Raw genomic sequence first — 17,167 nt, 5'->3', positions numbered from 1 at the left:
TAGCGTTAAAGACTTACAGCACTACCTCAAATTCGACATAGTGTGGGCAGAGGTGGAAGAACTGGCCACTGCCTTATCGAAAGAGCCATCCACTGCTTTCCATCCTCACGTGTTTCGCTCTTTGCTCCACCATATATTCGTATGTCCCATTATCAAACTTATCGTATTTTTTGTGGGGAGAGTTTCAGTGAAATGGTAACAAGAATCACTTTTTCAAAAAAAAATTCATTCCATTTTCCTTTTCATTTCTTACAATAAACTTTGCGAGAAGGGACGTTAAATGAGTTTGTGTACGCTGCACAAAATTAATGACTTCTCATAGCGGAATAGAGTTCAATATTACCTCGGGTGTCACTGAGTCAGCCGGACGAAGTGGCCGTGCGGTTAAAGGCGCTGCAGCCTGGAACCGCAAGACCGCTACGGTCGCAGGTTCGAATCCTGCCTCGGGCATGGATGTTTGTGATGTCCTTAGGTTAGTTAGGTTTAACTAGTTCTAAGTTCTAGGGGACTAATGACCTCAGCAGTTGAGTCCCATAATGCTCAGAGCCATTTGAACCAATTTTTGTCACTGAGTCAAGAATTAAAATGCAAGTAATGTATACAATTGCTCTCGAACTCGTTATTCAGTCTGTAAAATCATCTGAAGAATTGAGATTTTATATTAGACTTTAGTTACAGTCAGATTTTTCTTATTCTTTTTCCTTGCATATAGAGCATTGCTATGAATGTCGGTATAATATTTTACAGGAAACCAAATTATCAGTCCCTGCCAAAATCGATTTACAGAACAATTGATGGAGTTTTTGTACAGATGATTGATTAGGCATAATCAACAAGCACTTGTTAATATTCTTTGTTGGGTCCATTACTCAACCTTAGACTTCCAAGGAAATTTCAGGGAATCGATTGACCAATTTTACCAGAGAACCCTAAAAAGAAGCTATAAAATTTTGGATAGTGCATTCTTGTTGAACTCACTAACACCAGGCGAAAACGATTACATTTACGTAACATCATAACTCTGGCAAGTACTTCGTACTTTGGACCAGTAACAGAGTACAGTGAATACGTACATCACTTTGATTTTTCATATGAACTCGTTTCGGATATTGACAGCTACCATGCCACAAGAAACAGCTATCACAGGGTGTCCCACCCAAAACCGGTACGCTCAGGTACCGGTTAATCACCTCTAGTCGAACTGTCTGTGAAATGGCAACGCTGTTTTGAAAGATGGCTACATTGCATTTTACATGATAGTCGAGTAGAGTGCTCGTAGGTCAGTTGTTATGAAAAGCTCGTTTTGTCGAGATATTACAAAAATGAGGCAGTTGCTTTAGAACAGCGAATTGACATTGTGGAGTATTACACACATTAAAAAAAGTTTTGCATCGCCTGGATTCCGAGAGTTCCGGAACCTGTACAGAAAATTGGAATAGAGATCAACATAAACATCATTTCCGTCCTTCGTATTGCTCATGAAAACCACGTTGCACCACCATACAGAGAGACCTACAGAAGTGGTGGTCCAGACTGCTGCACACAACGGTACCTTTAATAAGAAGTAGCACGTCCTCTTGCATTGATGGATGTCTGTATTCGTCGTGGCATACTATCCACGAGTACATCAAGTCTCTGTTGGCCCAGATTGTCTCACTCCTTAACGATGATTCGGCGTAGAACCCTCCGAGTGGTTGGTGGGTCATGTCGTTCATAAACAGCCCTTTTCAATCTATCCCAGGCATGTGGAATAGGGTTCGTGTCTGGAGACCATGCTGGCCACTAGTCGAGCTATGTGGTTATTTTGAAGGAAGTCATTCACAAGATGTGAACGATGGGGCGCGAATTGTCGTTCATGAAGACGAATGCCTCGCAAATATGCTGCCGATATGGATGCACAGTCGGTCGGAGGATGGCTCTCACGTATTGCACTGCCGTCACGGCGCCTTCCATGACCACCAGCGGCGTACGTCGGCCACACATAATGCCTCCCCAAAACAGCAGGGAACCTCCACCTTGCTGCACTCGCTGGACAGTGTGTCTCAGGCATTCAGCCTGACCAGGTTGCCTCCAAACACGTCTCCGACAATTGTCTGGTTGAGGGCATATGCGACACTCATCGGTGAAGAGAATGTGATGTCAGACCTGAGCGGACCATTCGTCACGTTGTTGGATTGCATGGTGTCGTGGTTTGAGAGATGGACCTCGCCACTGACGTTGGGAGTGATGTTGCGCATCATGCAGCCTACTGCGCACTGTTTGAGTCGTAACACGACGTCCTGTGGCTGCACCAACAGCATTATTCAACATAGTGGTTATCCTCCGAGGCATAATTAGTAGGTAGCGGTCATGCTCTGTAGTAGTAGCCCTTGGGTGGCTTGAGCGTGACATGTCATCGACAGTTTGTATCTCTCTGTATCCACTCCATATCCGAACAACATCGCTTTGGTTTACACCAAGACGCCTGGACACTTCCTTTGCTGAGAGCCCTTCCCGGCCCAAAGTAACAATGCAGACGCTATTGAACAGCGGCATTGAACGTCTAGGCGAGACTGAACAACAGGCAACACGAGCCGTGTGCCTCCTTCCTGGTGGAATGACTGGAACTGATCGACTATCGGACCCCCTCCATCTAATAGGCGCTGCTCATGCATGGTTGTTTACATCTTTGGGTGGATTTAGTGACATCTCTGAACAGTCAATGGGACTGCGTCTGTGTCATCATATCTACAGTCAACTCTATCTTCAGGAGTTCTGGGAACCGGGGTGATGCAAAACTTTTTTGATGTGTGTAGATGAAGACAGGCCCCACCACGGAATGTGAAGAAATGTTTCAAGCGAAGAATGCTGGTAGGAAGTTCCCCACTAACAGCTCTGTTCAAGCTCTGTACAAGAAATGGAGGGCTGTAGAATCCGTTCAGAATGTGCAGAGAAATAAAACGACCAACAGAAAGACAGAAACAATAGAGATAATTTGTATGGACATTACGAGAAGTCACGGCATGTCGGTAAGAAAGTTATCGCAGCACGTTGGTCTGTCTCATACATCGTGTCATTGTGTGCTAAAAGATACGAAATTAGAAGCGTATTATGTGAGTGTGGTGCAAGAGTTAACATTTGAGGATCAGGGATCAGGAAAGAAGAGTTCATTGTTGTAAGTGGCTATTAACATTAGTTGCTAAGGGTTACTTTGACCCCTCGCTTTACCTTATTGTAGATAAGGCCTGGTTTCATTTGTCACGTTATGTAAACTCCCAGAATTACAGATACTGATCGCGGGAGAACCCAAATTGTTTCGCCATATGAAGAACATTTCCGCTCAGAGAAAGCAGTTGTTTGGTGGTAGTTGTCCGGCTTGCGAATTATTAGCCCCATATTTTTCAATTACGCTTTAAATAGTGCCAGCTGTGTAGAAATCTTTGACTCTTTCTCTACACAGTTAAAAAATGCAGAGAAGCTGTAAGCAGTATTCCGACAAGAGGGAGCAACCGCTCACATATCGAAAGGAGGTACGGTCCTCGTCACGAACGTGTTCTCTGAAGGTCTCCGAACTTAGGATCGTGTGATTTTTATTTAACGGGCGCACTAAATAGCAAAGTGTATGGTGACATCCTAGCACAATAGACGATCGTAAACGGAACATTGCTAGAGAAATTAACATCACGCCTGCAGAATTATAGAGTGAACGGGTACCGATGACTGGATGGCTATGGCCATCACTTCCAGAATCTCTTATAAAGAGGGAACTATATATTTTTTTTAACTGTCCTCTTTTTAGTTAGTTCATTGTTACTTGAAGCTCGGAAGCGAACCGTACTGATTTATGTGGGACATCCTGTATTACCAAAGAACGAAGAAAGCTGATGTTGACTGACTAAACAATGCGAGTGTAATATTAATAATTTTTAATCTAGATTAATCGTCAAAAGCAATCCTCATAAAATATAAAACAAATACGCGCAGTAAAAAGCTGTTTACTTAACGTAGCTCGGGCACTGAAACTATAAAATACACTGCAAACAAAATTTTTAGCAGACTGATGCACGCAATATAACACTTAATCGAACAAAGATGGGGGACAGGCTGGTCCCGGCGGAGGTTCGAGTCCTACCTCGGGCATGGGTGTGTGTGTTTGTCCTTAGGTTAATTTAGGTTAAGTAGTGTGTAAACTTAGGGACTGATGACCTTAGCAGTTAAATCCCATAAGATGACACACACATCTGAACATTTTTTTGATGGGGGACATATAATCAAACGCAAATGCGTGCCCGTGATTCGAAAGCACAGAAAGTCAGATCAGTTCCTTATTTCTAACTAAGTGAGATGAATTTGTACAAAACACACAGATGTAACAAAAAATGGAAAAAATACTGTTTCCAGTACAATGAGGAATTATTAGACTACAACACCATTATATACAAGAGTCGTTTCTTCATATACGTGATTATATTGTTCACAATTTAGATTTCAGTGCCTGCATTCAACATGTACACGCTTTACATATCCAGAAGAGCTACTCAAATACTATTTTTTATTTCACTGTCTCCTCATACTTAAGACAACTCGAATACGTTGATGGTGCAGTTTTTATAACATCGATAAACTGTTTATTTTAACTCTCAACATTTGGTGAGGGCAATCATTACACTATGTGATCAGAAGTATCCGGACACCTGCTGAAAATTACTTACAAGTTCGTGGCGCCCTCCATCGGTAATGCTGGGACTCAGTGTGGTTTTCGCCCATCCTTAGCCTAGATGACAGCTTCTACTCTCGCAGGCATACGTTCGTTCAATCAGATGCTGCAAAGTTTGTCGGGAAATGGAGCCCATTCTTCACGGAGTGCTGCATCGACAAGAGGTATCGATGTCGGTTGGTGAGGCCTGGCCCGAAATTGGCATTCCATAATATCCCAAAGGTGTTCTGTAGGATTCATATCAAGACTCTGTGCAGGCCAGTCCATTACACGGGTGTTGCAGTCGTATAACCACCACGCCACAGGCCCTGCATTATGAACAGGTCCCCGATCGTGTTGAAAGATGCAGTCGCCAACCCCTAATTGCTCTTCAACAGTGGGAAGCAAGAAGGTGCTTAAAATATCAGAATAGACCTGTGCTATGGTAGAGACACGCAAAACAACCAAGGGTGCAAGCCCCCTTCATGAAAAACACTACCACACCATAACACCACCGCCTCCGTATTTTACTGTTGGCACTAAACACGCTGGCAGATGACTTTCCCAGGGCATTCACCATACCCACACCCTTCCATCGGATCGCCACATTCTGTGCCGTGATTCGTCACTCCACAGAACGTTTTTCTAATGTTCAATAGTCGGATTCTTACGCTCCTTACACCTAGCTAGGCGCTGTTTGGCATTTACCGGCGTGATGTGTGGCTTATGAGCAGCTGCTCGACCATAAAATTCAAGTTTTCTCACCTCCCACCTAACTGTCGTAGTACTTGCAGTGGATCCTGATGCAGTTTGGAATTCATGTGTGATGGTCTGGATAGATGTTTGAGTATTACACATTACGACCGTCGACAAGTGTCGGCGGTTTCTGTCAATCAGCAAAATAGCTCGGCCTGTACACTTTTGTTATGTACGTGTCTCTTCACGTTTCCACTTCACTATCACATCGGAAACAGTGGACCTAAGGATGTTTAGGAGTGGGGAAAACTCGCGTGCGGACGTATGACACAACTGACACCGAATCATCTTACGACGTTCAAAGTCTGAGTTCCGTGGAGCGCCCCATCATGTTCGCTCACGATGTCTAACGACTACTGAGGTCGCTGAAATGGAGTACCTGGCAATAGGTGGCAGCACAATGCGCCTAATATGAAAAAAGTATGTTTTTGGGGATGTCCGGATACTTTTGACCACATAGCGCATCTTTTGCGCACATGTTTCATAAGTGAACACAAATGAAGAACTGCTGATGTATGTTTACGTAAGACGATGTAGTTTTGCTGCCTGATCTACCGGTATTTCCTTTACGTATACATACAGATTTATTGAGCAAAGTTTATAAATATCATACTACTATATCTTACTATACAAGCCGACTTTACCTACAAACTCTTAGATTTCCTTCTGTCAAAACAACTGACACTTCTACTTCAATCTCATAGAAGTCCAACTATGTGACAAGGGAACGAATTCAGTGATTTGTGAATTGCTTGTTTGTTCACTACTGGCTATTAAAATTACTACACCACGCAGATGACGTGCTACAGACGTGAAATTTAACCGACAGGAAGAAGATGCTGTGACCTGCAAATGATTAGCTTCTCAGAGCACTCACACAAGGTTGTCGCCGGTGGCGACACCTACAACGTGCTGACATGAGGAACGTTTCCAACCGATTTCTCATACACAAACAGCAGTTGACCGCCGTTGCCTGGTGAAACGCTGTTGTGATGCCTCTTGTAAGGAGGAGAAATGCGTACCATCACGTTTCCGACTTTGATAAAGGTCGGATTGTAGCATATCACGATTGCCTTTTATCGTATCGCAACATTGCTGCTCGCGTTGGTTGAAATCAAATGACTGATAGTAGAATATGGAATCGGTGGGTTCAGGAGGGTAAAGCGGAACGCCGTGCTGGATCCCAACGACCTCGTATCACTAGCAGTCGAGATCATATTATCCGCGTGGTTGTAACGGTTCGTGCAGCCACGTCTCGATCCCTGAGTCAACAGATGGGGACGTTTTCAAGACGACAACCATCTGCACGAACAGTTCGACGACGTTTGCAGCAGCATGGACGATCAGCTCGGAGACCATGGCTGCGGTTACCCCTGACTCTGCATCACAGAGAGGAGCACCTGCGATGGTGTACTCAACGACGAACCTGGGTGCACGAATGGCAAAACGTCATTTTTTCGGATGAATCCAGGTTCTGTTTACAGCATCAGGATGGTCGCATCCGTGATTGGCGACATCGTGGTGAACGCACATTGGGAGCGTGTATTAGTAATCGCCATACTGGCATATCACCCGGCGTGATGGCATGGGATGCCATTGGTTACACGTCTCGGTCACCTCTTGTTCGCATTGACGACACTTTGAACAGTGGTCGTTACATTTCAGATGTGTTACGACACGTGGCTCTACCCTTCATTCGATCCCTGCGAAACCCTACATTTCAGCAGGATAATGAACGACCGCATGGTGCAAGTCCTGTACGGGCCTTTCTGGATACAGAAAATGTTCGACTGCTGCCCTGGCCAACACATTCCCCAGATCCCTCATCAATTGAAAACGTCTGGTCAATGGTGGCCGGGCAACTGGCTCATGACAATACGCCAGTAACCACTCTTGATGAACTGTGGTATCATGTTGAAGCTGCATGGGCAGCTGTATCTGTACACGCCACCCAAGCTCTGTTTGACTAATGCCCCGGCGTATCAAGGCCGTTATTACGGCCAGAGGTGGTTGTTCTGGGTACTGATTTCTCAGGACCTATGCAACCAAATTGCGTGAAAATGTAATCACATGTCAGTTCTAGTATAGTATATTTGTCCAATGAGTATCCGTTTATCATCTGCATTTACTCTTGTTGTAGCAATTTTAATGGCCAGTAGTGTACATTTACGACTTGTAGTGAATGGATTTGCGTTCTCCTTGGGTATACAGGTTGTACAATAAAAAAAAAGGTAAATTGGAAGGACGGATTTCTGACTGGAATGGAGGAAAAAAGGTGCTACGAACATGTGTCCGAAAAAGCATCGTTATCAAGGTGGATGGTGCTGACCAATGACAGTTCGTTTCATCGCGTGTCGTGTGTTCGTTTTGTCTTGCAGGCTGTATGAATGACGCAGCGTATCGGAGGCAGCAAAATGGTCATCCTGGGAACAAGTTGAGATGTAGTTTGTGCACGGCCAAGTAGGTGGAAACGTTCGAGACTGAGCACGCCTAGGCCAAAACAAGTACCCGCACAGACGCGAACCACATCACACAGCATTTCAAGCCTTTTTTTGGGAGGGGGAGGGGGGGTTGTGTGATCATGGGACCTTTCAGGCAGACAAACGTGCAGGGAGGGGGCGGATTGTACATATATCAGATATGTAGGACTCGTTTCTACAGGATATTGAGACGAACCCTAGCACAAGCTCCAGCATGTGGCCCAGCGACATAGTGTAAGCCATTGTACGTTTTTGGGTATTCTGCATGACAATCAATAGTATCCCAGTCACTGCAACAATCAGGGAAAACACGGCACATGGTCAAACGAACTGTTACTCGTCAGCGCTGTCTATCGTCATAAAGATGCATTTCGGGACACTTGTTTGTAAGACTTTTTTCCCTCCATTTACAGTCAGGAATCCGTCTTTGCAGTTCGTTGCTTTTATTAGTGATCACCTTGTGTGGAATATATGGTTGCAAAAACCTGAGCAAGTCGTGCGTCCATCGTATTATGTGTGAAGAGATTAGGAAGCAAATGCGTTAGTATTGCAATTATTTCTAGATAATAGTACATCAGCAAAAACTGAAATTAAGGGATGTTAATCAGTTTTTTCGGGACGTCTCAAATGGAAGTATACCGTAGCACAATCGTTAAGGGAGTGTGCAGAGTTTGTTTCAAACAATCACAAAAAAATTAATTGAACATACAGTGGTGATCGTATTAGTGATTTGTACTGAGATGTATTGGCGTTCCATCAGCACTGTTTGAACCTGTCAGACCTTAACACATTTATTAGCAGCCATAACGTCATAACAACACGGTGAGTACACTCGAAATTAGTGGAATAAAAGTACACAAAGAGAAATACAAACAGTCACTACGTATTTCAAGTTCATGAGATACTCTTGCACCGGTTCAAACAATCCGAAGATAGAACAGACCACGGGTATACTGCCGGTTCATTGGCTGTTAGAGGAACAGTCACGTCGAGAGAAACTGAAGAATCACAATTTGAAATTGTTGCACAGTTATCAACATTCTCAGGTCAGTACAGAGAATCTCATCTCTTTATCTAGATAGCAATCGATGCAATAATGTTTTACTTACAACTCAACTCGCATTCCGTCCGTATCTAAGTTATTGATGGCAAGGTGAAATCGAGAATGAATGACCGCCGAATTTTAACGCTAAAAATTACTTTTTTTACAGCTGTTCACACGTTTCTGGTCTAACTTCTTCTGATCGTTATTCTGTCGGTTGCTTCTTGAAAAGACAGAACGGTGGAAGTATCTTCAAAATATGTTTTTTCGCCTTTCCTTCCTCGGCTTGCGGTTGAACTCGCATTTACAACTGGAGAAAACTTCCTTCCTCCCACGAGAGATAAGTTTGAAAAGCTCTTAAGGGACTTGCGACAACGGCGTCGGCGATATCGAAGTATATGCTTATCTCATTGCTGTTCGCGAGCAGTTCGCAGCCGAAAGTGGGGAGAAAGGAATGGGGGAGGTAGTTCTCGGGGAGGATTCCACGAAATCGCGGTTGCTCCGGCGTTGGTACGTCGAAAGGCAAAATGGAATTCAAGGCAATTAGCATTCTTCTCAACAGCGATTCACCAACCGATGAAAGTAAAGGGGCTGCTTTTCTATGATAGTGAATTTAATGTAATTCCGTAAACGAAAAACATACTTTTGGCGTAAAAAAATTAAATAAAATTGCAGAAAACTAAAACACCATGAATTGCACGTCTGAGTGAAATTCATTTTACTATGCTGACAGGTACTCGACAATAGAAAACAGATAACAGTTTCGGAGCTGCATGTTGTATCTGATTGCTAGAAATAAATATGGTGAACTTTAACCGTAGCGACACTGAATAAGTGGGGGCTTGGATACATTCCAGGAATATCTCACATCTCTGAGTTTCAATCAGAATTCAGAATGGTTCAACATTGGCTACTGCAGGACCTACTGAAGCTAGCTGACAAGCAAAAATACCGCAGAGAATTTCGGGGATGGGAGGAATTGTGGCAAGTTGATGATTTTTCAGTTAACTATTTTTAGTTAATCCATTTTTAAGTGGTTGTATTTTATTCATATTTGTTGACGTAGTAGCATTTTATTCCGTTCTACTTAGTATCGTAATTTTGTACTTTAATGCAATCATAATTATTTTATCAGTATTATGAAATAATACAATAACGTCATCTTGTCCCTGTACTGGGGACGATGACTTTACCCACAGGACAAGATAACAGTATTCATGAATGCTGAACAAATATTTATTCCTAGAAAGCATAAGACACTTAATTAAATAATGAAACGTTGCTGTACATTTCTAACTGAACTGAAATTTAATACTGCTCGAGTTCATTGTGTTTCATTCACGATAATGAAACGCGTCTCATCTACGCCTACATCTACATGGATACTCTGCAAATCACACTTACGTGCCTGGCAGACGGTTCATTGACCAGCATTCACAATTATTCTCTTTTATTCTACTCTCGATCAGCGCGCGGGAAAGGAGAACACGTATATCTTTTCATGCGAGCTCTGATTTACCTTATCTTATTTTGATGATCGTTTCTCCCTATGTAGGTCGGGGTCAATAAAATATATTTGCATTCGGAGGAGAAAATGAAATTTCGTGAGAACGTCGCGTCGCAATGAAAAACATCTTTATTTTAATGATTTAGGTCCCAAAACCTGTATCATGTTCGTAACAATCTCTCCCCATTTCTCGACAATGCGAAATGTGACGCCCTTCTTTGAAATTTCCCGATGTATTCCGTTAACCCTATCTGGTAAGGATCCCACACCGAGTAGCAGAACTCCAGAAGAGGACGAACTAGCTTAATGTAGACAGGCTTTTTTATTGATCAGTTGCATCTTCTAGAAACACTGTCTTCGATTCACGTTCCCCACAACCTTTTCTATGCGTTCTTTCCAATTGAAGTTGTTAGTAACTGTAGTTTCATTACATAGGGTCAGTTGCCAATTTTCGCGCCATAGAGATATTCTTTCTAAATCGATTTACAATTTTTTTATCTTCTGAAGACTTTACTAGGCACTAGACGAAAGTATCATCTTCAAACAACCTAAGACTGCTGCTTAGATTCTCTCCTAAATCGTTTATACAGATAAGGAACAGGGCCTATAACACTGACTCGGGGAGCGCCAGAAATAATTTCTATTTTATTCGATGGATTTTCGTCATTTACTACGAACTGTGAGGTCTCTGACAGGATATCACCAATCCAGTCGCATAACTGTGACGATATTCCATAAGCACGCGATTTGATTAAAAGCCGCTTGTGGGCCAAGGTGCCGACAGCTTTCTGGAAATCTAGAAATACAGAGTCAATTTGAAATCCCTTTTAGATTCAAATAACATATTGTGTGAGAAAAGAGCTAGTCGTGTTTCACAAGAACGATGTTTTCTAAATCAACGTTGACTGTATGTCACGTTTATCTTCGAGGTACTTCATAATATTTGAACACAATATATGTTCTAAAATCCTACGGCATTTATACGTTAATGATATTGGCGCATAATTTAGTGGATTACTCCTATTGCCTTCATTGAATACTGGCGTGACCTGCGGAACTTTCCAGTGTTTGGATACGGATCAATTGTTAAGCGAACGGTTGTATATGATAGCTGAGTATGGACCTACTGCATCAGTATACTCTGAAAGAAACCTAACTGGTATACTGTCTGGACAGGAAGAGTTTGCTTTTATTAAGTCATTTAAGTTGCTTAACCATTCCAAGGATATCTACTTTTAAAAGTTACTAATAATGGCAGCTGTTCTTGGTTCAAATTCTGGGCTATTTACCTCCTCTTCTTTGGTGCAGGAATTTAGGTAGGCTGTGTTTAGTAATCGATTCTATCTCCATTGCTATCACGCATAAAAGACATTGATTGCGTCTTGCCGCTAGCATACTTTACAATCGATCAGATTGTCTTTGGATTTTCTGCCAAGTTTTTAGGCAAGGTTCCGTTGTGGAAATCACTATAAGCATCTCGCATTGAAGTCTTCCTTCAAAGTCCGAGAACTCACCATGTCATGTGTGACATTTGCTAAACACGATCCAGTGTTTGGCGCGTGATGAGATCTACATTGATCTTCGGCGGTTTTTCTCTGTTGATCTAAACGTTCTTGTCCAGCAGGTGATTCGTTATCAACTAACATCTGTTTCATATGTGAGCTGATTAAAATAGCATCATTTGTCGTAATGCGGCCTCCTCGTCGTGTTGCACGTCCTCTCTTTATGCAGTGGTTTGAAATCAAATATAATTCGACGCTGTTGCGGTATGATAAGACTCTTTATTTTGTTCCACTTAATATTCATCAGGGGAATTATTTGGAGTTGCTGCGGATTGACCTTTAGTCACGGCAGTCTCAGTAGGTGAATTTTTAGTTTTGACGTGGTTGATAACACGATCTGTGTTTTTCACCGCAGCAAAATCACGTTCTTAGAAACGAGTGATCGTAGGATCAGATCCCTTATTCTTTGAACCCCTTAGCTGCTTTGCAGTACCCAGTGCAGATGATGAGGTCGTAAACTTGACTCATTCATATTCACCCGTCAGATAGGTTGAACATCTTTCATTTTTGGTGTTCGATCAACCAGAATACGACAAAATTAGAATTATATATTAATACCTTCAGCTGCTGACGGGCGTTGATATATATCAACGGGAACAGGAGAAAATGTGTACCCCCACAGGGAGTCGAACCAGGGATCCCCTGCTTATATGGCTGATGCTCTATCCATCTTTCTTTTTTTTTTTTTTTTTTTTTTTTGATCTCATTTTGTTGGCATTTGTCATTTGTTCGTTGCATATGCTCGGGGCGAACGTCGTAAGACATCCGTTTAAGTTCGTTGATGATCGATTAACTTAGATTTTTTATTACAGAGGGCACGTAACCCTCTGACCGAAAACACTGAGTTACCGTGCCGGCATCCATCTGAGCCACCGAGGGCACAGAGGATAGTGCGCCTGCAGGGACTATCTCGCGCACTCTTCCCGCGAGACCCAGATGCTCACCTTATATGTCCACAAGCTACATTTGCAGTGTCCCTATCCAACACACTTATTACTCGTGGGAGACATTCTTACCAAGACCCGTAAGGGTTCGGATAACGTGTGTGCATTCGCACAAGAGAAGAAGGTCATGGCCGGTGTTACCAGAGCTATATACTTATATGGATATGGTGTCTGTTCTTTCAGACAATACCGGCCATGACCTTCTTCTTCTGTGCGGATGCACACATATTACCCGAGCTCTTACGAGACTTGGTAAGAATGTCTTCCAAGACTAATGAGTGTGTTGGGTAGGGACACTACGAATGTAGTATGTAGAAGTATGAGGTGAGGATGTGGGTCTCGCGGGAAGCGTGCGCGAGATAGTCCCTGCATTCGCACTATCCTCTGTGCCCTCAGTGTCTCAGATGGAAAGAGTGTCTTCCATGTAAACAGGAGATCCCAGGTTCGTGTCCCGGGCAGGGCACACAAATGGTTCAAATGGCTCTTTGCAGTATGGGACTTAACTTCTGAGGTCATCAGTCCCCTAGAACTTAGAACTACTTAAACCTAACTAACCTAAGGACATCACAAACATCCATGCCCGAGGCAGGATTCGAACCTGCGACCGTAGCGGTCGCGCGGTTCCAGACTGAAGCGCCTAGAACCGCTCGGTCACCAAGGCAAATATTTTCACCTGCCCCGTTGATATATATCAACGCCCGTCAGCAACTGCAGGTGTTAATATATAATTCTAATTTTGTTCTAGACGTCATATAAGTATATGGAATACGACAAGGTTCGGTAGTGGATGTGAAGCGCCTACTGTGTGAAGCAGTCACAGCTAGAAATAGTCAAGTAGACCCTAACACAAAGTGAAAAGACACAGCACGACGGAATTGTCGGAACTGGACGGAAATACATGGATGTGATATACATGTGTAGGCAAACAAGTCATTAAAATTTCAGAGAAGCTGGTTGATATATTCAAGAGAAGGATCTTCACAAACTGAGCAGGTTAATAACGTGTGGCCCACTTCTAGCTCTTATGCAAGCAATTTTTCGCCTTGGCAATGGATTCATAGAATTGTTGGATGTCCTTTCCTGCCAAATTCCGTAAAATTGGCACGTTAGATAGTCAAAAACGTTCTCAAATCGAGAGAGATCCGGTGACCTTGTTGGCCAAGTTAGGGTTCGGCAAGCATGCATATAAGCAGTAGAAACACTCGTCGTTTGCGGACGGACGTTTTCTTCAGATATGCGAGCCTAATATCGGTTCCCATGGAAGGGAACAAACCGTGACGTAGATGTCGTCTACGTACCGCCGCGCTGTAAGGGTTCCGCGGAAGACTATCATAGTCGTCTTGTTATGAAGATAAACGGCACTTCAGGCCACCGTATGTGTTTGCTGAGGACAGCGAAGATGGTATCCTATTGTTGTCTGAAGCCTGTCCAGACATGTCTTTCCTAGTCATTGGGGCTCATTTCCTCGCAGAGGTATAACGTTAGTAACTATTGCAGTTTAAAGTGGACGTTTGTGGCGTTACGTGGTGTTGTTCAGTTTTTGTGTTACTTAGATTCATGCAGTTTTGGTGTTGTTTAAACTTATTGAGAGCTTACATTCTCGGAGCTAAATTAAATTTACGTTCTCGCAGTGCTGTTTATTTCCATAGCACAGTCCCGTTTGCTTGTTTTCTACGGCACACATACACCACAACCATACGTCGACTATTTCTACGCTCCGTTTCGCCGCCGTTCGTTGCAAGTCAACGCGGGCTTAACGGTTCATCAAGATAATGCCCGCACACATAAGGCGAGAGTTTCTACTGCTCGTATTCGTGCTTGACACAGTCTAACTTGGCAAGGATGCCGCATCTCCACGCAATTGAGAATGTTTGGAGCATTATGGGCACGACACTTCGCCCATCTCTGTATTTTGACGATTTAACGCGCTAATTGGGCAGAATTTGGCTCGATATACGTCAGGAGGACTTCCAATAACTCTTTCAATCGATGGCAAGCCGAAAGACTGCTTGAACAAGACCCAGAGGTGAATAAATGGGTTATTGACTTGCTCAATTTGTGAATCTCTGCGTCTTGAATAATTCACCCAACTTTTCTGAAATCGTAATAACTTGTTTTTCCGTAGATGTACATCATATCTGCCGGCTTAACGTCCCATTCGAACAGTTCCTTTGTGATGCTCCGCTTTTTTGGGTATTTACCATTAATCCACAAGTACTTACGCAACATATTGAATGTTGCTTGAAACACGTACGTTTGAAACACGACTGAAATTACGTAACTGACAGTAGTCTGAAACACCACTGTTAGACTGGGAATGGCATGTGAATGTGTATGTTATCTTGTCGCTTATGCGCTTTGCCCTGTAATGAACTGCGAGAACGTAAATTTAAATTAGCTCCGAGAATGTAAGCTCTCAATAAGTTTAAACCACACCAAAACTGCATGAATCTACGTAACACAAAAACTGAACAACACCACGTAACGCCACCAACGACCACATTAAACTGCAATCGTTGCTAACGTTATACCTCTGCGAGGAATTTTTTATTAGTTGCGACAGTGAGATAACCTAATGGAAACAGAACAATCAAGCTGTGATTCGTTTCCGAATTACTCCAGCAGAATATAACTAACAGTAAACAGGTGGGTCAGGAACAGACGTTCTCAGAGCACAAATGCAAGTTGTAACGTTATATATTAAAACGCGTTGCCAGTCTAATTAGACTGTCAAGTAAAATGAAAAAGCAGAAGGTAGTGCTAAGGCTAACCTAGCTTTCCTTGACACACACCCTAAATTCTTTCTTTATACCCGTCCACACAACAACAGAGTAACCGAACCTTGCAGAAAAATCTGCTGTTAATAAACAAATGGCCAATGAAATAGTGAACAGTAACATATGCGTCTCAACAACACGTACCTTAAATGAACTAGGTGCAACTGTTTATAAAACCAATTTCCGACACACATAAAACGAGTAGCAATACTGAACAGGGAAGCGCTTGAAGTGATTCTGAGTTTAAATCAGAGGGGCTGCTAATGATCATACTACATTACTTCATTGTTTAGTCAGGGTCTCTATGCCTGTGCATTAACCACCTTGCATTAGAATAGATAACAGAGCAAATAGTTCTTTCCTAAATTCGATTTGAAGCAACTAAACACAACGAAAATCTAACTACACTGACTGTGAAGGAGCCTTGGCATTGCTTCATTAACTAATTATCCTAGTGCATGAGGACCATTAAACTTTCATGATTTGAAGAATCATGCTCATTAATTAAAATTACAGCAGTATGTATGAGAACAGTTATGTATTCTTATAATTAATTATTAATTAAGTAAAGTACAACTAACTATAACTCTTCAAATAACAAATGTGCTTTCATTAGAAGTCTTTTGACCTATTACAAGTTATAATTGGCTGTTACAAATAATAAACCAACATTATATTCAAGTTGAACCACTTCCTCATAATACATTTGGGCAGCCGGAATTAAATTCGTCACTATAGGTTTCCTGTCCACGTTTGTGATTTGGGATGATCACAGATATAAGATAGAGTTTTTTGCGACATCACGACTATTATTAAAGCCGGCCGTTGTGGACGAGTGGTTCTAGGCGCTTCAGTCTGGTACCGCGTGACCGCTACGGTCGCAGGTTCGAATCCTGCCTCGGGTATGGATGTGTGTGATGTCCTTAGGTTCGTTAGGTTTAAGTAATTCTAAGTTCTAGGGGACTGATGACCTCAGATGTTAAGTCCCATAGTGCTCAGAGCCATTTGAAACATCATTATTAAAGCCAACCAACTTTCACAAACACCTGGTCTATTTAGAGAGCGCCAAATATAAACAGTTTAGAGGAAGGCGGGTGGTATTGGTGGCGTAATTTGCAGCGACTGTTAACCTGGCGGCTATGCATTACTGATCTTCTTGGCGTCGAGATAATACTTTTATAAGGCCAAAAACTATGCCATGATAATGGTATCACCAAATGCAGTATCCAAGGCCCATAAATACTGCTCTTAAGTTCTTCTGGGCTCAAAACTACAGGAATATGAGCCACAGTTATCTGCTACTGTTAACGAAATGTTAACCTCAGCACTGCTCAGCCCAGTCTCCTTACTCGTCATAAAATACGAGTGGCCACTTGCTCGCCAACCACACCTTTTCCACTCCGCCAGGCTACTTCCGCAGCTGC

The sequence above is a fragment of the Schistocerca serialis genome, chromosome 6 (assembly GCF_023864345.2).
Source record: "Schistocerca serialis cubense isolate TAMUIC-IGC-003099 chromosome 6, iqSchSeri2.2, whole genome shotgun sequence".
Taxonomy (NCBI): domain Eukaryota; kingdom Metazoa; phylum Arthropoda; class Insecta; order Orthoptera; family Acrididae; genus Schistocerca; species Schistocerca serialis.
Note: the sequence above shows the minus strand (reverse complement) of the source record.